The following is a 16,971-nucleotide window of genomic DNA, read 5'->3' on the forward strand; positions in this document are numbered from 1 at the left end:
CTCACTAAAATGCTACTGGGGCCAAAAACGCTTCCCTGAGATGCACCGCTGGGGGGGAGGAAACACACACAGCCTCACCGCAGACTGAAGTGTGCCTCACAGTCTGGAATTATGTTAATGATTAAGCTTCCGTCTGGACACCAAACACTCTCCACCCTAATAGAATTATTTACGGATGATGTGGGCAGTCACTATGTGGGCAGTTGCTTGAAGCATGTAAACACTGTAAAGCTTTTGGGTCAATGTTTTTAATACTGGGTTATACAATAAATAAACCTGACTTGATTAAGATATTTAATTAATTTAAAAGAGCAGAACCAAAAAATAAATATTGCAACACATGAAAAAGAAATGCAACAGATGTTACAATTCATGTGTTAGCCAATTTGCAGCCACTGTACCCCATGTGGTGTTTGAATTAGTTTAGCTGTGTGTGCCGGGATATACAGGTGGAAAAGACGTGTTTGTAAATATGTATTAGCATGTACATATATGCAGTGGTGGAAGAAGTATTTATTAATACTCTGTTATAAGTAAAAGTCTATATCAAGTATAAGCATTAAAATATACTTAAAGTATTCAAATTAAGATTACTCATTATGCAGAATGGCCTATTTCAAAATAACTTATACAAGTCCAGAGTATGTTTGACCCATCCCGCCCACCCTAACGGACTTTAGTGTTCTTTGTACTACATCCGTGTCAGATAATGGACCTTTACTTTTATACCATTGTTTCACTAAAAACTTTAAATTCCATTTTTATTCCAGTTATTCCTTGATTTTGAAGATTTTTTAATTCATTTTTCGAAATATCATTATTTACGTAGGACGTGTTGCGGCATTGCACTGTTTCCGATCGGACGCCTTTTAGGGGAGCTCTGCCCCATTGTGTGATAGGCCTACACCTGGTCAGTAACACAATTCACTCTGGATTTCCACGCCTGACTCTTTCTTCTGTAAGTCTATTTAGCCTACCTATCTTTCAGAGTTTTAAAGTGCGCTACAAGGTTCAATTTTCCAATAATATTCTAATAGTTTCCAGTGAATATCAATGTTCAATGTGTAGTTGCTGGATGGTGTGGTACTTTATGAAAAGTAAGTGTTTTATGGAGTTGCAGACGTTGTTGTAGTGTGATTAGCATGCTAAGCGGAGTTTTAGCTTTATTCACTTCTTATGTTGCATTACTATGTAATTCAGGGATGACATTCATGTTGCTTAGCGTAATGCCCATAATCATTTGATATGAGATACTTACATGCAATATAGTATATCAGCTAATTGGGTTCTTGTTAATGTACTTTTAGTGCAGCATACTGCGTAATGTGCTATCTCACGATTAGCATGCTAAGTGGAGATTTAAGCCCTATCTTCTGCATCAGTTTGATCCATTGAAAACAATAAAAAAAAAAATATTATCTGACAGCTAAGCATAATACAGATGGAAAGATAGCGTTTCTGTGTTATTTAAGTTTACACTAGCAAAAGACATTAGCATTACCTACAAAATACAATCTTGCACTATACAAATACATACTTCCTACGGAGAATGCACTAGTTATTATACTGTACAAGCTAGAAGATTTTAACTTTATGACAAAATAATGGGACATTGCTGGTTACTGCGGGGATTTCATCACAATGTTTAATCAGTCACAGAGTTGATTATGTTTTTTTGTGTGTGCTTTAGACAAATGGGCCATTTTAGAGGTTTCACAATAATAATTATATATTGAATTAAAAGTTATACAGATTTCAGCTTTATCTTTAATGTATATGTATGACAACAATTATCAAACAGGTAAACTGAATACACAAAAATAAGTGGAAAATGAACTGCATGGAAAGGCATCTTATACAAGCCTAACCTTTGATCATTTCAGTAGCTCTATAAAATGAAGCTTATGGCCAGACAGCAACGCCCCAGTGAGCTGGTGCTCGGCACGTCTGCATGCCACATGTGTGCACGGCTGTAAAACAACCGACACTTCTAACTCGCTCACTTGCAGGAGAGAAGCTGCCCATATGTTGTTGAATGGTTACAATGCTGCTTTAACCAAGAGAGCAAACAAACAAGAATAACTCTGCACATTTGAACAGGCGCCAGAGCTGCAAACATCATTGCGCTAACACAAACAAATACTCCATGGCCTCAATAATGCACCGCATCACACATCTGGAGCGTGTGTCTCATATTTGTAAGAGAGGAGAAAACCAACAGCAGAGAGTGGGAGAGCTGCAGGAGTGGTAGGCACACAGGAAGTGAAATTTGCTCAATATACTGTAGCCTGCGGCAGTTTGAGGGATAATTGCTGACACTCCTAGGTTAGTAGATAGCCATATTCCATGGTGCAGTGGTCAGGGAAACCCTCTGTTACTGACAGCTGTCTGAAGCACGGCACACAGAAACGACATGACATGAAGCATGTAAACATGGATTTACCCATGTCCTCCATACTGCCTGCACGGCCTATTATAGAAGATTTCTGGCAACATAATAAACTAGAATTGCTGCCTGCTGTGGCAGAATGCTTCTTTCCAGGCTGCCCTACTTTCTGCCTGTAGTTGTTGACTTGGTTTATTTGTTTGGAATGGCCACTAATCGTTGTTTTTTTCTTCACTTTTTCTGTTTATGAGAGAAACGAGTGGCTCTACAATTGGGGGCAGAGAACACTTAGGGCTACTGCTGTGCCTCCATTTTCCATTACCGGTATCAGGGTTGTGATGCTGCATGGGCCTGTGCACACAAGGTAACATTCATCACACCCACAGAGAAGACAGTGGTAATGAGTTTTAATTGACAGCAGAACAAACAGTTTAAGTTGCCTAATGTGTTTGCATGATGTAAAGCACTTAATAATGTGTTTACATTTAATGCCAATCACACAGTAACTGATCTAATAGGTATTTTGCAGTGCGGTGACGCAGTGAGAGAGAGAGAGAGGGTATGGGGGTGTGGGGGGTAAGGAGATGAACAGAGCAGCAGATAATGACCTCAGCTTCCATCTGCTGGGCACGGCGGGGCGGAGACACCTTCAACCTGCCACCGGTCGGTCGCCACGGCAATCTGCCGCTCCCCATCGTCCTGGTGACATCTGCTTTTGGGTGACTGAAAGATGAATGCAGCACCAGCCGCATGGGCACAGAACAGACGTCACGCAGACCACTAGACACACACAGTAACACTGCGGCACAGATGGCCAGAGACACACTACTGTGGAGATTACAATCCAGGCATTCTCCTCTGCTTCTAACCTCTCAGTAAAGTGGATGTAATATAATGACAGATTTGTAGCGCCGTTAACTGTGAATATGTTTTGGGTCTCTTCCTAAAGAGCTGGCATTGGCGGCCATTGGCTGGCCCGTCATCGTGCAGTTTATTTACTCACACACGTGACAGAAGCTTTCACCTGTTTAAGGAATCAGGATCATGTTTATGCCTGTTTGAGTTCATAATACTAATTTGTTTGCTTTTCGAGCGTGGGGAATAAATGTTGTTTACTAGTACTCTGTATCTATGGCGATATCGTTTTGCTTGACTAGAGTCCCCAGCCACAGCTGTCACAGTTATTTAGTGGCTCTGCGGTAACCTTGGAAACACCCACCCCGCATACAAGTGTTTTCACAAAGTGAGATCCTGATAAACAGGTGAAGAGCAGGGGATGTGGTGGTAACACACAAAGCAGCGTGAAAAAAGTGACAAAACCACCTCATGCGTTGTGTTCAGTTTGAGAAGGATAGCTGAAGGGAGGACAGAAAGAGAGAAAGAGGAAATTAAGGGGTGGGGCGGCAGTGGCAGAGGAACAGTGAAGCAGAGGAAGCAAAAGAAAAAGAGGGGAATTCAGGTCAGTGTTGTGGATTATGCATGCTGGGCTGGACATTTTGATCCACCTCTGGTTTGGAGAGAGCAAGACAAGGGATGAGAAAAGGCAATTGAGTGACAGATGGATAAACAGAGAGACGGAGAGAGGAGCAGCAACGTGAAAACATGATCAATTGTAATTGGCTTTCATAATTTCTCAGGGAGCAGGGCTGAAACTTTGTCGCAATCATCTCATGAGACAGCCGGTTAGATTTAAAGGGAGTGCTGACAGATTATGCCAAGCCTGAAATATTACACTATGCTCAGTTGGATGAATGTGATCCAAAACAACAAGACAGCTTTTTAAAAATCGAGAAAGTAAAGCTGGGATCTGGCATTTGCAGCACCAAACTATACATGTAGACGAACACTAATTGGTAGCTAAAACAGGCCAAACTTTAATAGGTTGATTTCAGTTTTCTAAAATACCAGGCGAGCCTAGTTTGTAAATTGTAATTCCAAGAATGACCCCATGTTTCCTGTCCTTCGGTTAAGCAGTACTGTTTAGAGTCCAGAATAGTCCTTTTATGGGTGTTGGAGGAGCAGAATACCTCCCAGGCCAGTGTCAGGGGCGTCAAAGTCCAAAAATATGTCAACCATCGGTGTTTACTGGGTCAAAAACTATTCGGGTCAACCAACTGATTTTTGCATTGTGTCTGATCCGGCTTGAACTGTCAGCGTTTATCACACAAACAAGTAAGCAAGTGTAAATAAGCAATTGGGCTATGGTAATATCTTACATAAAGCTATACTTAATTGACTTGCAACCCACATATGACAAATCCCACCTGGCATTTAAAGGGCCATGTCGTCCTCTCATTCTGATGTGGGTGGACATGTGAAAATGTGTCCTGAAAAATCCAGCAGAGTTCTGTGTTTTTACATCGTGCCCCCTCATCTCGATGCCATTAGCAGTGCTGCCTCTGCAGGGGGACGGGCCTGACAGACAGGTGGCTTGAACTGGGATTTTTAGTAAGCCTATCTCTGAGAAAAGGCTTATGTGCCACAAAGGTCAGAAACAATGGAGATCCTCTATCTTACCAGGTTTATCAACCATATACCATGTCAATCAGCCTTATTACACAGCCTGTCACAGATAAACAGTTGAAGGTGATATGAACACTTACTTAGAAGTCAGCTGCTCTCCTTGTCTTAGATGCACTGATTGTTACTTATAGTTTATCTTTGAACCAGCTGATGAACAGCATGATAGCTAGTTGGTGGTTATGCTGGCGGTATGTGAGAGAAACAACTAATGCGCTGGGAACTACAAGATCAGACAAATACTTGTTATGACAAGTAATGAACAAGGTCACCTTTGAGTGTCACCTAGAGGAGCCGATCGAAGCAGTAGATAATTCAAAACACTGGCTGCATAGTGTCGCAGAACATGTTTTTATAGGCAAACATGGAAATTAGTTAGGAGGCTGATTATTCTGACAGCATGTGAATACAGCACAAATGCCCTATGTTAATAATAATAATAATAATAATAATAATAATAATAATAATAATAATAATAATGCATTTTATTTATAGGCGCCTTTCAGGACTCTCAAGGTCACCTTACAATAAACAATTAAAAACAAAACAATAATATAAAACAGCAATGGCAGTAATAATAAACAACAATAAAACGATTACAAATTAGAACAATAAAAACAACAATGGCAGTAATAATAAACAACACTAAAACAATTACAAATTAGAACAATAAAAACAACAATGACAGTAATAATAAACAACAATAAAACAATTACAAATTAGAACAATAAAAACAACAATGACAGTAATAATAAACAACACTAAAACAGTACTGAGAAAAATTGTAATTTAAAAATTATGAATATATTAGGGGTAGGCTAGTCTAAACAGGTGTGTTTTGAGATGTGACTTGAAGGTTGTCAGTGTTGTTAGAGAGCAGATGTACTGAGGGAGTTTGTTCCAGAGTCGAGGGGCAGAGCAGCTAAAAGATCTTAGTCCCATTGTGGCTAATAATGATAACAAAAGTGAAAATATTTGGTGTAGCCATCCAGTGATCCAGATTCGCTCCCAAATCTAATGGCCAATGCTAGATGGGACTTTTACCCTTGGAACCAGTTGCACATAAAATCGCTCCTCCAATTTTCGAATTACTGCACTATCTGCAACTGTGGAGTTGCCTATTATGAAAAGTAGCCAGTTCTTTCAACAGTGCTCACCTGTTACATGTGTCATTGATTCTTTGCACTGAAGTCCCAGGTCAAGACAGACGAGTACCAAGTCAAGCTGGATCTGAGAATGCTGCATTTGCAAAACATGTAAGTAGCCTCTTCGGTATATCTGAAAAGGCTGGCTTCCATAAAGAGAAGTATTCTCCTAAAAGTTCTGAAACTTTCTATTTCTATTTCTGTTTTCCACCAAATCCTGAGAAAAAACATCTACTTGTAGATGGTTGACTTATTGTTCCCAGCTAGTTTAGCTAGTATTACTAGTCTGCCTGTCTGTGCTGAGCATGTTGCATGCAATAAAGCTCAAACACGAGGTTACAGAGGCTAAAGAGGCTAAAGCAGCTGCAGAGTGGAGTGGTACCACTTTCACATGACATGTCTATTTGAATCAGTGTTAATTTAAGATAATAGCAATTAATTGAAGCTTTTAAAGGCAATAAAAAGGCAAATGCTAATAAAGCTAATTTACCTCCCTGCATGGCATGTTTTTGCTCGTAGCAACAAAAACATTGTTGTGCAGCAACTGACTTGTGGAAGATTCACCAGCCTGTTTCTGGCTCTGCAAATTTAACATCACACTCTGAAGATTCCACTCGCTACCCCCAGCCAAGTGTGGAGGCCCACAACGTTCACACACACAAACCTACATGCACAAATACCAGCTCATTTAAACACACATACACACATGTTGCAAAAAAAAAAAAAAATCGCATGTTCTTCAATACACATGCGGGCACATACCCACTCATGCATTCATGCTGACTTACGTGCACACGCGCAAACACTCACACAATCCCTGCTGTGCCTGTAAAATCAGCATAGCTCTCAGAAATTCCACTAACACCTCCCACCCCATGTGGACACACACATAAACACACACACGCACACTCCTGTGAACCCACACAATTAATGTGAAATCACATCCATCTTCCACCCCTCTGCCCCTCCCCTGTTCTCCATTACAAATAGCTGAGGATTGCATTCTCTCCCTCTGGCCTTGCCTGATGTTGTTTTTACATGTCTTGTTGTGTGCAATACTCTCCCTTATGTAAGACAAAATTACCCAACATGAGTGTTATTCTCAGTGGGGGAGATTGCACTGGTGCATTCCAAACTCAATGAGAGATGGAGAGAAATCGAGAGAGAGGTGAGACGGAGATAATCTTTCCTTAATGATTATTTTTATGGCAGCCATGCTTCACTAGATAGCCTACAATGAAGATAGAGAGAAAACAGGGGAGAGGGAGGTATGCTGCGAAAGTCATGAGTCAGATTCAAACTCACGAGCACCTGCTGAGCTACCACGACGCCTTAGAGTCAACAATCTTAAGTGGATTATTTCTTTGCAGATTTAACCCCCGTCTCAGCATGTGTACCAAGGATTCCTTGATAAACATTGACCAAGAGATAAGGAGGCAGTGTGTGCTGTTAAGATCCTGTTTACCCTGTACATATTCACAGGGGGGCTGCAATCGAGTCTGGCATACATTGGACGGAAGAGATTAAAATGACCTGAACTGGTACACTGTATGGAAGGAAAACACAAGCATGCAGTGCAAAGGCATGGAAAGGGATCTGCCACAGAGAAACAACAGAGGGACAGGAAATGTCGGTCAGTTAAGGGTGTGCCATATCGTATTGTTCACGATTATACCGGTATATTTTTTTATGGGTAAAAAAAATGCATATCATGATATTGGCAACATTCCTACTTCCTGATGTAGTGGCGTAAGGGTTCCCCATTAATGACCTCGACTGTGGCGGCCCGCTATACTCTCATGTGCTGCGCTAACGTCATTAACTAATGACTAACTACTAAAAGTATATCTACACTATTCATAATATAAAGTTATTTTGCGTTGTGTTGCCGTTGCTCAGCAGAGTGTCTGTCACCAGTCAGTCAGTCAAAACCCCAACCCACCTCTCCGTCCTCCTCCAAGACATGCGCGCGCATTCACACACACGTGCACTAAATTTAGAGCTGCCCTTGCCACTGCGCTTCAAAACAAGAACCTGTATCAGTCCCATCCCCACATCATCCCTCAGTGTGCGTCTGCATGCTAGCAAGCCGAACTAAATACCATCAACCTGTGCGGGCCGTCAGAGGTCCAAACGGTCCAAACACACGGCTGCATTGTGCCGTTTGTTAGCCGCGAGCTAACATTAGCAAACAGTTAAAGTTGTTTTGATCACAAAAAGCTACAATTACTTCCTATTGCTAAACAAATGCAGCTTTCAAAATAGGAGCACAGAATCCACCACAGAATTTACAAGAGACTGTCAAAATAAGACGCCTTAAATAAAACAGAAGAACCCTTATTCTCCTTTACAATAATTAATTAAAATAGACAATGATTCAGATCAGTGTATATGATGGAATAGTGGCATTAGAATGTGTGAAAGGCACCAAATTTGGGCTTTTATGAAAAAATATTCTCCAGGGGGAAATTCCCCCAGACCCTCCTAGCCAGCTATTTCTCCACACTGTCTGGCTGCTCCATGTCCTAGTGGAAAGCCCTGTTGATTGTGAAAAATGTTATGTGAGGTGTTTTGCTCATAAAAATGATTTTCTATATTTTTTTCAGTTTTTTTAATATCATCTAGCATATCATTATCGGAAAAAACACTCTGAAATATCGTGATAATCTTTTAGAGCCGTATCGCCCACCCCTACCGTCAATAGCTTTTTGTTTCTGATCCTTCATGCACTACAGACAACAACTGACACATTCAGCCTTTTTTGCCCGAAATGACCCATAAAAGTCTTTGAAGCACAGTCTCATGGTGGACCGTGATGAACCTTTGGTCTCCATAGAAAGTCGGCATTAAATCCAGACTTGTTACTAAACAGTTCACAATCCACAAGGGCCAAACCACATTGGTTCCGCATGGGTCATGTTGCTGCATTCTTCCATACATGTGATCCGAAGTGATATCTCTTCTAATCAAGTTATTCATTGTCCTTGCAGTCCTTCATGAAGACTTCTCACAGATGAGACACTGACAGAGACAGATCCTCTATTGATAAGGCGACCAAAATAGAACAGCTCATTGTATAATACTGTAGCTTGTTTGTGGGTATAACGCACTGGCAAGCACACATGAGGTATGGGACAGGAATGAGGACAGCCATGTGTGTGGAATTGGGAACATTGCATGGTTATTGAATACTCTCATGCGGAGAAAATATGAAAGCAATAGAAGAATGCTGGTGCTATTATAGACGTTTACTTACATTTGTACCACCAATTTGGGAATTTGTAAATGTATGTTTTACTAATGATTATTTTTATTGGCACAATGGTTCAAAAGATGATGTCATGTAAAAGGAGATGTTTGTTTGAAGCTCTATGAACAGCCTGTTCTTCTGAAAATCATGTTCCCATGCAACTTAACTTCTTTGTCAATTATGCTACGATGGAAAACATTTTTTATTCCAGATTTAATCTTCTCCAAAACATTTCTGATTAAAGTCCACACACAGAGAAAGTCGGGGTGGCTGGATAGGTTGAACCAAATGTCAATGTTAAGTTATTTGAATAATAAACTTCTTATTGTAACCTAAATCATGATCTTCTACTAAACCTAACTATGTATTTTTTTTTCATAGACCTAACCAACTGACTCTACACATTTTAAACTAAATTATGAGTTTTTTCTTATCCTAACTACGTAGTTTTGTTTGCAAAAACCTACCAACTTACGCAACTAAATTTAACCGCAATTAATATATTTTACAAAACACAACCAAGTACTTTTGTACCACCTGTTTTAACTGTAGCTTTGTTTCAGATCATGTCACCCATGTGTTAAAAACTCCAACTGTAATCTGGGAGACAAAAGGTTTTCTCTTCAAAAGTAATTTAGAATGCAGTTCATCTATATGGGAGCATTGTTTTTTAGGAGAAAGTGTTGCTGTTCAGCTATTAGCATCTTTCAGCTCATTGTGTTGGTTTTCTGGCTTCAAACTTTTACTGTTTTGATTCAATCCTCATCTTATCTACCTCTTGTCCAGATGCAACAGGATTTCCAGAGACAAAGCTAATAATAAATAATCCACTGTATGGTTCATTCCCTGCATTGAATGGCATCATCAAGCAACCAAAGACTGTGCTACTTCTCCCAGGAGTTGGTGGAGACAAAAAAAAGCTAAAAAGAGAGTGAATATTGGACTCACATCTCAAGAAACACAACGTCAAACAAAAAGAGCATTCAGAGAGTGCAGATGTCTGTCAAGGCCAAGTGCCTTGCCTCGTAAAAATTAAGGAAAAATAATTTGGGTAGTGAAAAATAATTTGGGTACGTGTCCTGTTATTTGGATACACTCTGAAATTTTATGAGTTCTTCCTTGACCCACTGTCCCTTAGGGGTCAATAACAGAATACAAATCAAGAAGAAAACATCTTGTGATGGGATTTCACCAGCTGTGAAGCCAAATCAGGCCAGGGGTGTAAATTGCTAAAGCCAGTAGCCCATTCCCTACTTCCTACCCCCCTACTTCAGACGGCCTTGCTTGAACCAAAACAATCATTAAACTCAGTCTTCCTTCATATTGAGCTCAACTACATTTCTCAAGTTTTGTGACTCCATTTAGCATGATTGTGACGCTATCGCAATGAACAGACAGACATAAACATTCTCAAACTGGCTTCTGTGGTATTTCTGTCTACTAATATTTCAAGACAGGCATGAGGAAGAACCAGAAATGCACTTAACGTCTTGGCAATGGACAATTTTGAACTTGATGGCAACTTTAGTATCAGCAGCCAGTTCCACCTCTCCTGTGAAGCCTGTACGGTGCTGCCACAGATAATGGTGTAAGCAAGCTGAACAGTCCTCAATGCATGAAGAGGTTGAAATGATTGAATAACTGAGTTAGTGATAAAAGGGCTGCTTGTTCACTCCGGCCTAGCATCTGACTTGAGAATGACATGTGGTCTACAAGTGCTAATGCACGTGGTCACAAGGCATCAGGGAGCATCTCCTCCCTATCTTTGGTACAATCTGTTGTCAGACTCAATGACCAGGGCGCTATTAATGCCACTTCAGTTATTTTGAGGAGCAATACATAGTAAGATACTAATTTAAGATGAGACAGGGAAATACAATTTTAAAAAAAACATGCGCTACTGAATGGAATCTTCTTCTTTTCCATTAAATGAGGCAAATTCATGTTGCTCCCTGTGTGACAGTCACATTTACATGGCTGCCTGATTTGATTTAAATCCCTCAAAGAGCTTTTTTTTTTATAGCTAAAACAGAATATGGAGCTGTTTTCATTGTAGGAACAACAAAAGATTCCCTCTCTGTTTGACCTGGCTTTGATGTATTGATCTCGTCACCAATCCACCATCAAAAAACTCTTCATGGAACATATAATAGCAGTCCTGGTCAAAGGCCACCACCCTAATTCTGGGGGCTTGTTTTCACATTACACACATTATTTCTAATGGAATACACGGCTTGATGAATGAGCTCCCATGATCTTCCTCTCAATCTCTCATTGAGCAGGCATGTCCTCCTGAAGGGGGGCTCAGTGGAGAAAAAAGAGGAGAGCATGCGTTTTAAATTAATCAATCCTTCTCATTTCCCCCTCTCCTCCTAAGCAGACAGACCTCTCCTGGAGGGGGGTCTGCGGCAGTGGGGAGGAAAAAAACAAAACACTGTCATCTGTTTTCATGGAGGTGGCAGAGGCCCAGTCTCTAGCTGTGCTTTGGCTAGGAGGAAGAAGAGAGAGAGAGATAGGGAAGGGGAGAGTGAAACGAGGGTGAGGAGGAGTAGGGGGGGGGTCGGTAGAGGAGAGAGGAAGGATGGAATAGGTAAAGGTGCAGGAGGTGGGATATCAGGGGAAGCAGGGAGAGGAGGAATAGGCAGGGGAGAGCAGGAGGCCACATGCTAGGAGTTGGGTCGGGATAATAGCGGAGGATCATGGGATATGCTGGCCTCCATACGTGTACAAAGGCAGCTCACAGATGACAGTGCAGTGGCATACCGGGCACTGATCCAGAGCCTCATCCCCGATGGGAAGAGTCTCTCTTTCACTCTATCTGAGTGTCTCTCCCCTCCTCTCTCTCAAAAAATCACTCAATTTCTATTTCTCCCCATTTCACTCCCTCTCATCTCTCTATTGTCATCCTTAGTCCCATGTTATCCAATAAACTCTCTCCTCAATGCCTTTCTTCACTGGTGCTCGTAATCAAATTAGATTTGCTTCAAGTAGCGAGAGGAAAGACTAACTCTCAGTGCAGACACCAAACAGACAACGCCCTTCAGCTGACATTTGTTTTCTCAATAACTCTTAGCTCTTGGCTTAGGCAATAGGAAGAGAATGGTAGATGTCACACTCCCACACAGGCGGACGTGCACACACAAACACACACACTCACGTACACGCAGAGTGTAAACAGAGTATTAACTAGGTTTAAGACAATGACAACAAACTCAGAGTGTGGCTTTCCCAAGAGATCTATGAGCTGGATTTCTCAGTAAGACCATTGTCTCACTTCTGTTTACAACCGCACCTGACCTTGTTGTCACATGTGTGTCACTGTAGTCTTCAGGGAATTCACTGTGTTTGTGTGTCACACAAGAATGTTGTAACTTTTGAGTAATATCTCTCTTGTCATATTGGTAAAAGTCATTAACATTTAATGTAAGTATTGCATAATGATGAATAAAAGTAGATCCTATCCTTGGCTGGTTCCTCAAATTAATCTACTAACCCTAATACTTAAATAATAAGTTGATTATTTCATCAACAAAAATGAGAAGACAACAAATTTGAAGGCCGATGAATCGTTTAAGTAATTTAATGCTTAATAGAGCAAATCAATCACATTTTATGCCCCTAGTTGTTGACATTTGAGGACGTGTTGCTTTTCTTTGTTTTATATGATTTTTAATAAAATACTGTTGTTTTCTGGGCCGTCGATAAAACAATAACAACACATTTTACAAGAGCTACTTTGACTCTGGGAGTTTTTGATGGCCATTTTTATTATGTCCTGACATTTTATAGACAAAACAATTACATAGATTCCTTAATATATTAATATTGACATCAAGGATTTATAGCAGCCCCCATAACATCTGATGTACTTAGCTTCCTGCTGCTCATGATTCAACTGATCAATAGTCACCCTTGTGTTCTGTAAGTCACCTGGTTAAGAGTGTTAACTGTGTGTATTTGCTCCACTGCAGTACCACACTGATCATCATTATCCATGCTACCCACATGCCTAACCATTTGCCACCACAGCCACTGTTTATCCAGCCCACCAAGCACATGAGCAGCCATAATGACACTAATTGCCCAAGAGCTCACTTTTCCTCTGAGTGGTTGTGTACTGCATTGTGCCTTAAGAGCCATCTGTGTTCCCGTCTTAAATCGATCTATCTTGCACATTCCAAAACTACAAAAGGACAGGGGAAGGCACCACTCCCATTCATAAATAATGTGTATGGGGTGCGGGGGATGTGGGCTACTGTTTCTTTGTGTGTCTGTTTGAGCAGGGAGTCGGACCCTTCCAGCCCACTGGAGGTCTTGGAGAGTGAGGCAGCTCATGACATCTGACCCCAGGGCTATCCAACTTCACAGGGTGGAGGTGAAGAAAAGGCTGCCAACACGAGCTGATATTTTAATTTGGTAAAATGTTTCTATCCTCCTGTAAGCTTATTTTACCTTGCATTTACCTTTTTGACATTAACAAGTTTATTCTTGTTATTATATTATATCATATTTTATTATAATATACATGCATTGCATACAATAGATCAGGGATGGGCAACTTAAATGCTGGAGGGGGCCACAATTTTTCATCGACACTACCACAAGCCCACATATAGGACCGTGCACTTAACCAGATATGATGAAACTGCAAATTTCAATACGTTTACAGTGCAGTAACTTAACATATTTCATACTCAAATGCATGTATAACAGTATAAATAGGAATACAAAAGGTTTGAAGCAAATAAAAAATAACCACTTATTTTGATTTATTTTTTTTTCAGTGCCAAAAAAAAGTCATTTTGTGCATTTTTACACTGCACTTTTAAGATTTCATACTCAAATGCATGTAGTTGTGCTGAGGGCCACTTCAAGTCAGGGTGCGGGCCGTATGCAGCCCCCGGGCCTCCAGTTGCCCATCCCTGCAATAGATAGTCCTTATTTAATAGAGAATGGTGCAGGTGTTTGGTTAATAAAACAAAATAGTTACTTAAGATAGAAGCTTAAGAAGATAGATTTGAATATGATTCACAAAGGCCAAGTTATTTTAGAGTTATTTAATAGAATTCCTCCACATTAGTTCTAGGAAATATGAGTCAGTAGCACTTTCTTCTGATTTGTGATGTGATAAGCTGCACCACATCCACTATTAGAAAACAAGGAAACAGAAAATACATCAGCTTTTTCTTTTTCCTGTTAATGAAAAACAAATGAGTGAAGTAATAATGTGCAAATGTTAAAGGAATAATTGCAAATTTTGGGAGATATGCTTATTGGCTTTCTTGCCTGTAGGGTTAGATGAGAAGGTCGATGCCACGTTCATGCCAGGAGGCAATTAGCTTAGCATAAAGGCTGGAGGTAGGGAAAACGTTCTCAGTTAAAAAAATACCAGTAATACCAATAAAGCTTACAAATGAATGTGTATCATTGTTGTTTAATCCCCACACAAATGGAAATTTGTTGTGGTTTTACAGGGAGTTCCATGCAGGCATACAGCGGCCGGGCACACTGGATTACTGGCTCTATATCCATAGTATCAATTCACTCAGTCGGTTAACTCTCAGAAGGAAAGCAAATAAGTGTATTTCCCCAGAGGTCAGACTGTGCTTTCAAAAGAAAATGTCCAAACTGAAAACTGAAAACAGCCCTTAAACACATAACTTTGTGTTTTGACTTTGCAGTCACCGATGTGGCTGTGCTATATATAATATTATATCCATTTTTAAAAGTAGCAAAGGTGATCAATTTTGCATGAGCTCCAAAATGATTTAGGTAGACGAATCAGGTCAGGTCCCCTTGAAACACATATAGCCTGAAGTTTTTCAGAATAAAGTTTAATTTAGTTTTCAGACCTCTCCATACTCATTGGCTTCTCTTGCATTATGTAAAATGTAAAAAAAACCCACAAAATGGATAATTATGAACAAACAAGGATTATCTGTCACAGCTGACTTTGGCCACAATCCGTTCTGTTTCAGAAAATGTGGTCATATTGTAAGTGGGCAATAGACTGCCATCCACAGATGTGTTTCTTAAAAAAAGCTGTATTCAGAGAGGTGGAACTACCTTTGAATCGCCCTCTCTGTTATTTTAAGATTGCAGAGAGATGAGGGAAGCACAGTACCTCTTCATGCAGGAGGTTAATGTGTGTCTGTGCTCACTTGTCAGATGTAATTGAAGGGAACAGCTTATGAAAATGAGGTGGCAGGGATGAGGTCTTTAATTAGATCAAGATCATGGACAGAAATGAATTAGAATCACCACTCTCATTACCCACAGCAAAACTGGAGCAGCGCGACAGCGAATACAAGAATGAAAACTTTAATATCTCATGGATTTGTTACTGTTTAAATGGGGTTTTGATGGATCAAATGCTCTATTCTGAAGTGCCTCACTTGACCAAACCAGAATTTATAAGGGTATCTATGCTTACACCAGTATTCATCTCTTTGTTGCTGACATGTCTTATTTCTACTCATAAAGTCACCAGCTGAGTAACCTCATGCATGTTAAAAACTCAATTTAGCCTAGATATATACGCTGATTAATGCAACATGGGACTCATATGCCATCTAGTGGTGGAACTGTTGTTTGAACGAATAAAAGAAAATCAGGTGACAGTATTATATAAATGAATATAACTGAGATGTTGGGATGTTTCGTTGTTGTTGTTGTTGTTGTTGTTGTTGTTGTAATAATTAATTAAATAAAACACAAAAAACAGCTATTACATGCATGAGATGATAGCAGCAAATGTCCAAGAACAAGCATGACAGAGTTGTAACTGTCCAGGAACAGGACTACTTCATTAACTCATTATGTTTAAATAAAGCTGTTGTAGCCAGGATTTATTTCTCTTAAGGGAAATGTTGGTACAGCAGATGCAATACAAAGTGGGAATTAGTGCAAATATAAAGAGTGCAAATATGGAAATCTGAGATAATAATACTAATAGCAAAAAGGTGCAAATAAGGTACAAATCTGAATACAAGATATGCAGTGCTAAAATCTGTTTAACAGTAGCAATGATACAAATATAAACAGGTTTAAGGTAGTAAACAACATAGAGATGTGTAATGTCAGAGCTAAAGTATAATAGTGCAAGAAAACATGGTTAACATATAAATGATTGTCTATTATGAATGTCCATCATATACAATACTTGAGATATTTCATGTGGAATATTTCATGTATAAAGAAATCCAATATAAAGGGAAAAAATATCAATAAATACAAAGGGGGAATTGCAGCAGATGCAATAAAAAATGTGAAAAATGCATATAAAAAGAGTGCAAATGTTGACATAAAAGAACAATAACAAAAAAAGTGCAAATATGTACAAATCCAGCAATACATTGTACTGCAAAAATTAGATTAACAGTAGTGATCATACAAATATAATCCAGATCGTACTGGAGATATGTAATATCAGATCTAAAGTATAATGAAGGTTAATAAGGTTGAAGGTTAATATATTTAACCTTTAATTTAATATTTAATATATTAATGATTAATGTCCATCATATTACAATAAGTTGTATTTGCATTGACCTTGAAATATCTAATTCACTTCAACACATGTGACGTCATACGGTGAAAACATTATTAGTTATAGGTATTAATGCCCAGAGTAGGGTCTCGCAGGAGCCTAAGCTGATTGGTGGATGCTG

The sequence above is a fragment of the Centropristis striata genome, chromosome 8 (assembly GCF_030273125.1).
Source record: "Centropristis striata isolate RG_2023a ecotype Rhode Island chromosome 8, C.striata_1.0, whole genome shotgun sequence".
Classification (NCBI taxonomy): Eukaryota; Metazoa; Chordata; class Actinopteri; order Perciformes; family Serranidae; genus Centropristis; species Centropristis striata.